The 8,415-nt window shown below is 43.5% G+C and overlaps 1 long non-coding RNA gene across 1 annotated transcript; it reads right to left on the reverse strand.

The window, feature by feature from the left end:
• Positions 1 to 438: 438 nt before the first annotated feature.
• On the reverse strand, positions 439 to 8,354 carry LOC134369274 (uncharacterized). The gene is made up of 4 exons (XR_010022603.1): positions 8,222 to 8,354; positions 5,425 to 6,059; positions 3,396 to 3,515; positions 439 to 1,074 (listed from the first exon to the last, which is right to left on the reverse strand). It is a non-coding gene; the product is annotated as an uncharacterized LOC134369274 (long non-coding RNA).
• Positions 8,355 to 8,415: the final 61 nt, after the last annotated feature.

The raw sequence follows: 8,415 nt of genomic DNA on the forward strand, positions 1-8,415 counted from the left end.
CACAGACATAAAGTGAAGAATATGATTCCAAATTGACTTCTCCAATTCCTTAACTCCATGATATTTTCCTATATTATTTTGTTTTACCTTATCCAGTGGTTCTCAAAGTTTAGGATTCACCAGAATCACGTAGCTGATTAAAACGTGTTCTTTACCCAGATGACAACATTTGGGCATTTGTATTTTTAATAAACTTGCTAGGTGAATGTGATGCTTGCCAAAGTGTGTGACTCACTGATTTACCTCCATTCCGGGAAAGACCTGCTATAGCGTAATACTGTCGATGACACCAATTGTGGAGATAGGGCTAGGGTCTGGAGCTCACAGACCCCTCGAGCCCATTCACAAACCCTTCACATGCAGGTCTGTGAGCTAGGGAACCAGCAAAAAGATCCTTGGAGGCTTGGTTGAAGTAGGAATAGTCTTTATTTAGCACACACAAATCTAAGAGCTAGGCAGTACCAAGAGAAACTCAGAAACTCAACTGCTACCAGCAAGGTCCAAAGTAAAACTGAAAACTGAGCAGCTGCCAAGCAGAGTAAACATGCTCTATTTTGAGACATGAGCTCTCTGCCCCCAGCCTACTTCACAAACTGCAGAACACACAATAGCTACAAAACTAAAAAGATAGATTGGTGCACATGCGCACTAACTCCACCCACACACAACCTATTTACAAGAAATGTGCTCCTCGACCCCCCCCCCCACAGCCAGACCTGAGCCGAGGGAGCCTGACTAAATTCTATTTTCCCTACAATCCATCCCTACAGGGTCCCTTGCCATACAACCTATGCATTAAAAAACTTCTGTGATGTTCCTTTAGCAAGGATAAATGACCCTTTTATTTATACAACCTATTGTCTGTTCAATATGCCTTAAGGTGTGTACTTAAGGCTTGTCCTGTAGTTCTGTCCTTTACCCGCACATGTCCGGGTAGTCATCATTGGTGTGATTTTCCATGGGAATCTTGTAGTCATACTGATGTGAATGAAGTTCAGTGCATATTCAGTAGATGATCACACCAACATATGTGTGTACCCTGTCGACTCTGGTGCAGTGCCTGCAGCCACAACACTATGGGCAAAAAGACAGAAAGATTATTGGTACCAATAGAGTAAGCTCTTGCCCCTCTGGTAAGATACATGCCAGTTTGCCATCCTGAAAAAGGATGGTTGCAGGAATAGGTATTTTACCTGGTTTATGTTACCATACTTTATTTAACACCGTGGGATCTATAGGTTCTACATGTAACAGTATAGGGGAACTCAAAATTGGCCGTAATGACAATACAAATGTGCCCTTTAGAATAGAGTGCTTATCTCTTCCAGGCTATGTTACCTTTACTCGAGGAGGCTAGGTACTTGTCACCCAATGTGAGACTTGAAAGCCTTCCTCTAATCCTTTTACTCAAGGCCCTATTAAGCCAACCCAGTGTATGTGGGGGGCTTTTATTCTCCAAGGCCTTTCCCATTGTTCTGTCTGTCCCTGTTGCAAACAGGTTGGGGCCAGTAAGAGAATATTTCCATTTTTACCACATCCTGGCTTCAAAAGCTTATCTTTAGTAGTGACTTGCAGTTGTATAAGTGCTGTAGCCCTATGCAACAGAGCTTCCACTGGAAAGGGCCCGCCCTGTGGGGTCTCTCATTTAGAATACTGTCGGCTATAACTGCCGTGTCCACCCCTTTAGGGATGGTGGTTGGGTAGATAGCCTTAGTCCCTTTTTCAAAAAACCATTGTACCATTCAATCATTCCCGCTACCTGGGGATGATATGGCACATGTAACTTCCACTGAATGGATAACTGGGAGTCCCACCTCTGAACCCCATGTCCAGTAAAGCAGGTTCCATTATCACTCTATAACTACAGGCCAGCCATACATAGCAGTAAGCCTATTGAATGCCTTCACAGTGTTTACCTGGTCTGGGGCCTTACAAGGCCATTCAAACAGTAGACCAGTAGCTGTATCAACAGCTGTGAAGATGTATCTGAAATTCTCCCACCTTGGCAGTGGTCTGACAATGTCCACCTGCCATTGAGTCAGGGGCACCCTTCCTCGAGTTATTTGCCCATCTGTATGGGGCATCCACCAGGGGTGTGGACTCTCTTGAGCACATACTGGGCAAGTATGACAGGCATTCACTATATTTTCCCATTTTATAGGCAGGGCCCATCTTTGAGCTGCCATCCACATGGTTTTACTGCCCGCATGCTGCATTCATTGATGTAACCACTGGGCAACATCAGCAGCTGGGGCTCTCTCCAGCCATCTTACCTTAGCCAGGGCATCGGCTTCATCATTTCCTGGACTGGCTAAGGGGAAGTGTCCTGTGACATGGAAAAGAGTTACTTCTTTCTCATGTCCCAATTCACATAACTCTTGCCACATGGCTTGTCCCCACAGGGGTCGGTGGCCTACCATCTGCCATTGATATTTCCAAGTAGAGATCCAAAGGGTTAGACATTTGAACACAGCCCAGCTGTCAGTAGAGATGGTTAATGGCCCCGGCTCATTTTTTATCACCATCCATACTGCTCTCAGTTCAGCCCATTGACTGCTTTGCCCTGTACCATTTTCATACCACATGGTATCTGTTGTGTGCTGGACAGCAACATCTATCCACAATGCTGAAGTTCCCATGCTAGAGCCATCTGTATACCAAGCTTGCTCTGTGATAGGTCCCTGTCCCTCATGGAAAGGTGTAGCCTCCACCTCCAGGGGTAACGGTTGTGTCAAATTTTCATCTGCAACCTCTTTTGGGCCTAGCACAGTTTGGAGCTCTTTGGACAGAAGACTCATTGACACAGTGCTTTGTTCTATATATGCTCCCCATTTAGACAGAGTGGGAGTCTGAGCTACACCCATTTTGGGTTGGAGGCCCATGTGCACACCCAACCTGTTATGGGTTATGTCATCCTTACTAGGACTTTGGCAGTTCCTGTGATAGCTTCAGTGGCTATCGAGGCAGAATACACAGCTGCTAACTGCTTTTCTGTTAGGGTGTAGTGCACTTCAGCACCCTTCCAGAGCTGAGACCAGAATCCTATAGGTGTGCGGAATTGGTCTTGTCTCTGCCACAAACCCCACCTAACCCCTCCTGGGTTATATGTATGCCTAACTCAAAAGGTTTAGTGGGATCAGCCACTTGTAAAGCCTGTACTTGCTGTATTGCCCTTTTTGTAGCCCAGTAAGCTTGTTCTACTTCCTCAGTCCAATATCAGGGGGCTCCTTTCTTTGTTAATGCATACAGTGGGTGTGCCATTTGGGCCATATGGGATACAAAAGCTTTCCAATACCCCAGAAGTTACAAATATGTCTGTAGCTGAGCTACAGTTGTGGGTTGAGCGTATGCCTGCATCTTATCTATAACAGCTTCTGGGATGACTCTTGTCTTACCTGACCAGACCACTCCCAGGAATCTGACTGACAGCCCAGGTCCTTGCACCCTGGCTGTGTTCATGGACCACCCACATTGTTCCAAATGACTTAGGAGCATTGGGGCTGCCTGGGTTAAATCTGAAAGAGTATCAGAAGTTAATAACACATCATCAATGTAGTGAAACATTGTAACCATGTTGGGCCTAGTCCACTTGGCTAGGTCCCCAGCCACCAAACCATGACAGAAGGTTGGGCTATGCAGATAACCTTGGGGCAATACTTGAAAGGTCCACTGTCTTCCTTCCCATGTGAAGGAGAACTGATCTTGGCTATTAGCCGAGATTGGAATGGAGAAAAAAGCATTTGCAAGGTACAATACATAATGATAAGTCCCCAGCTGAGTTGTCAGCTGATCCATCAAGTCATGAACTGAAGGCACAGCTGCATGCAAAGGAGGCACTACTTTGTTCAGTTCTCAATAATCTATAGTCATTCTCCAGGTACCATCAGGCTTTTTCACTGGCCATACCGGAGCATTAAATGGGCTCTTAGCTGGACGAATAATGCCAACTTTCTCTAATTCCAATATAGTAGAACTTACCTCTGCATGTCCTCCTGGTAGGCAATACTGTTTTGCATTAACTACACGTCTTGGCTTGGGTAACACCTGTGGGTCACGTTTAGCATATCCTCGTAACACAGGCTTTACTATCTGTGTTAGCAGCTGAAATTCTCCAACTGTTGTTTGCAGGTGCAAACCATAAAGTACATCCATACCCAAGATGTATTCAGCTACAGGAGATATATATACAGTATATACATGAGGAGGTAATCTTCCTATGTCCAATGGCAATGACACAGCTTTAACCTCAGTAGTATGTCCTCCATCGCCATCTATACGAACTGTGCCCCTGGAAACTTATCTGGATTGCCATATATCAGGCTACATTCTGCACCTGTATCTACCAATGCCAAAACACCGTGGAAATTTGTCCTTGACCAATGTATTGCCAATTGAACATGAGGCCTCCGGTCCTCACCTGCCCCCAAAAGATGAGTACCTTGGCCTGTTCCCTATTCAAAACTGAACATTTCATCTGCCTCCTCAGGAGCAATCAAAAAGTCTTTTAAATCCACTGAACATAACTTGCTACCTGTTTCTGGATGTTTAGTAAAACACTGTTCAGGGCACAATTGCTGCCACAAGCAAACAGGACTGCATTCGGCTGCCTGTCAATTTTCTTTTTATCAACCTCTGCTACAAGCAAGTCAAGCCCCATCTGCTTATGGCTAGTCTTGCTTGGTCCCTTTGGGATAAAATCCTGAGTATTTCTTGGAGGTTTGGTCTTAGCCACCTTTCAGCCCCCTTTTGCTTGTCTCCTCCCCTCTACTTCACCCAAGCTGGCTATCATGGTCATTACTTCATATATAGGATGACCAATGTACTAGACCAGTATGGCCATGAGTGACCCAAAGGATGTTGATGGGGCATTCTGCAGTAATGTGTCTCTAATGCTGCCTGTAAAATTTTCGTTGTCTGGGCCACGAGTGTTCACATTAAATATGGACTGCTGCATTCCCAGCTCTCCAATGATTTGAAGTAACTCAGCATATGTTTGCCATTTACTAAGAACCTTGGGCAGTTCTCCAGCATTTGCCCACACGGTTCGGGCAGCTGCACTCACCATTCCATTAAGGAGTGATCACCTGGCCCTGGTGCATACCTGCAGCTATTCGGCAGCTGCTGCCTCAGGAACGGGTGCATAGTGATGGAGGCTAATTTTTCCACATCCTCACCAGTGCATATCACACTATTCACCCCTAGTTCCCATAACTGCAACAGCAAAGCAGCCAAGGGCTCCCCGTTTCTGCCAAAACTGTCTCCCGAAGTCAACTAACTCAACCTGGGTATATGGGATATAGGTGGTAAATTGGGTCACTTGTGGATTGCCCACTGGTTGTCTGCCCAGTCCCATTGGCTGCTCATGTTTCATTTTCTGATGCACAACAGGTAGTACCTGGGGACGCATGGTCTCCACCAACTCACCACTGCATTAGTTGTGCTCCCTGGCATGAGAAGCAGAAGTGGCCAGTCACTGCATGTCGTCCTCCAGGACATCTATTTGAGCTTCCAACAACTCTGCTTTCCACTTTGAATCTTCCAGTAGCTGCATGTCATCCGCCAACAACTTGGCTTTCTGCTTCAAATCTTGATCAGTTTGCAGCAGAGTGAGCAAAAGCCAGGCTCCGGTCAGCAGAAAAGTGGCCACTGGGCAACACACGCTCAAAGACAGCCACATTTCCTCCCCCTCTCAAGGGGCTTTCCGCTTCAGCGCATGGTCTATGCTGCCTTACATTACAGTGAGCAGCAACCAGATCCCAGTCAACAGGAAAGTGGTCACAGGGCATGACATGTTCAATAGTAGCCACATTTCCTCCTTTTTCAAGGTCTTCTTGGCTCCTGTACCTGCTCAGAATCCTGCACCGACTATGCCAATTGTAGCGTAATCCTGCCAACAACACCAATTGTGGAGCTAGGGCTAGAGTCTGGAGCTCATAGACCTCTCGAGCCCGTTCACAAACCCTTCATACGCAGGTCTACGAGCTAGGTAACCAGCAAAAAGGTCCTTGGAGGCTTGGTTGAAGTAGGAACAGTCTTTATTCAGCACACACGTCTATGAGCTAGGCAGTACCAAGAGAAACTCAGAAACTCAACTGCTACCAGCAAGGTCCAAAGTAAAACTGAAAACTGAGCAGCTGCCAGCAGAGTAAACATGCTCTATTTTGAGACATGAGCTCTCTGCTGCCAGCCTGCTTCACAAACTGCAGAACACACAATAGCTACAAAACTAAAAAGATACATTGGCGAACATGTGCACTAACTCCACCCACACACAACTTGTTTACAAGAAATGTGCTGCTCCACCTCCCCAGCCAGACCTGAGCCAAGGGAGCCTGACTAAATTATTCTATTTTCCCCACACCAGCAATGGTAAGCAATGCAAGAAAACTTCCCATCACCACTCAAGCCTTACTGAACATCAAAAAAGTCATAGTCAAGACAAACCCTATGAATATCAGGAATGTGTGAATTTTTTTTTTTCTGACAGCCAACCAGTATGGGGATCCAAACCCTTGACGCTGGTGTTACAAAATTGCTCTCTAACCAACAAAGCCAACAGGTCAGAGCTTTGGTTTTATTTTTTGATTAAAGAAGGATCTGAATCAAATATTACAAAACATAAATAGTTGATCATTTTACTATTTATTTCAACCTCTGTATTTTTGTTTTTTAAAATGTTCTCAATGTAAACCCACAATAGTGGTGATAGTTTTATACTTTTTATTATCTTAATTTTTAAAATTTAACCCAATATAGCCAAAGTATTTTCATATAACATGTAATCAATATAAAAATTATTAGTGACATATTTAAATTCTTTTTTTGGTATTGTCTTTTTTTTTTTTTTTTTTTCATTGTACATGTTTATGGGGTCTGGTTTGTTGTTTCAAATAGTTTTATGGTTTCTAATGACAATATTTCCTACAGTGTTATCCATTTATGAGACATACTTTTACATGTTAAGTTAATCTCTCAACACTTCTATGAGTAAGTTTAAAAAAAACACACACATTTTAGGCTAGATTTTATTAAATGATTTTTCAGCATCTATTGAGATGATGATTCATGTTTCCCCTTTAATCTATTGTATGGTGAATTATGTCAGTAGCTTATACAGTCCTACAATGGTTTCTGCATGGTTACATATATTTTTAAGAGTCCTGCTTGAGAAATGATAAATGCATGAGGTGATTCACACATTAAGTACCCTGACCCGACTATTATGCAACACATTTATGTATCAATATATCAGATTGTATCCCATGAGTATGTACAATACACATTGGTGTAAGTTAAAATTAAAAAAAAAAAAGCTAAGGGAAAAAAATGTATTGCTTGACTACACTTGCTATTTTTCAGGATTTTTTACATAAATATAACTAAGATTAATTTATAGATTTGCTTGTTTTTCTAATCCTGTCTTTGGTTACGGTATAAGTATTTTGCAATCTTCATGTTAAGAAGGGATGTTCTTCTACCTAGATCTTTCTGGAAATTTTCTGGAAAAAATTATATTCTTTGAAAGTGTGGAGGATTCACCAATCAAAACATACGTGCTTGGAACTAAAAAATCTTTTAAAATATCTAAAAGGATATTATTTTCTTAATTATCTATTGCTTTAAATCATCTATCTCATTAAACTTTAAATTTATTAACACAGACTTGAGCAAAATACTATTTCGCAAATATTGTAATTTGCTCTTTACAGCTATTTACATTTTTTCATTATCAATTGTGTGTATTCCTGTTTCTCCCCATTTCTGGGGTAAATAATTTTAGTATGCTCATATATTTTTTAAGAGCGTAGACTCAGCCCAACGATAACTATCCGCTGCCGGAAGCCCCCGGCTCCCGAGCTGGAGATGGAGGGGGTGGGGTGAGGGGATCCCCAGGTCTCAGCCACGCCCCCAGGCTCTCCGCCAGGCCAGCGAAGGAGCCACCCGTGGGACGGACGAGCCCCTCCCCTCCCCCCACTTCCGCCTCCGCCTCCCCATCTTAGAATGTAAAAAAAAAAAAAAAAATTACTTTTTTTAAAAAAACCACTTAAACACAACACACGTTGGAAAAAAAACTTGAACTTATCAAGTTTAGCTTTTATCTACTTTAATTTCTTAATTTCTGCTTTTATATTAACTATATTTTATTGCCTCCTAATTTCCTCACTGCATTTTTTTCATTCTTTTTGCTCAGTACTGCTGAAATGGTCGTACTAAAATTTACCTGTGTTACTTACACCTACGGTCAAAAACGGAAAAGAAGCAGACGTCTCCTTCACGTTCTCGCACAGACAGGCTCGCTCGGGCAGGGCGGCGGGCGCTATAGCGGGCTACCGACGTCTCCAAGCAGCCGCCGAGTGGAGTCACAGTCAAACCTCAAATCGGCGGATCCGGCTGGCGCCCCGCAGAGCACTCTGG

The sequence above is a fragment of the Cynocephalus volans genome, chromosome 2 (assembly GCF_027409185.1).
Source record: "Cynocephalus volans isolate mCynVol1 chromosome 2, mCynVol1.pri, whole genome shotgun sequence".
Classification (NCBI taxonomy): Eukaryota; Metazoa; Chordata; class Mammalia; order Dermoptera; family Cynocephalidae; genus Cynocephalus; species Cynocephalus volans.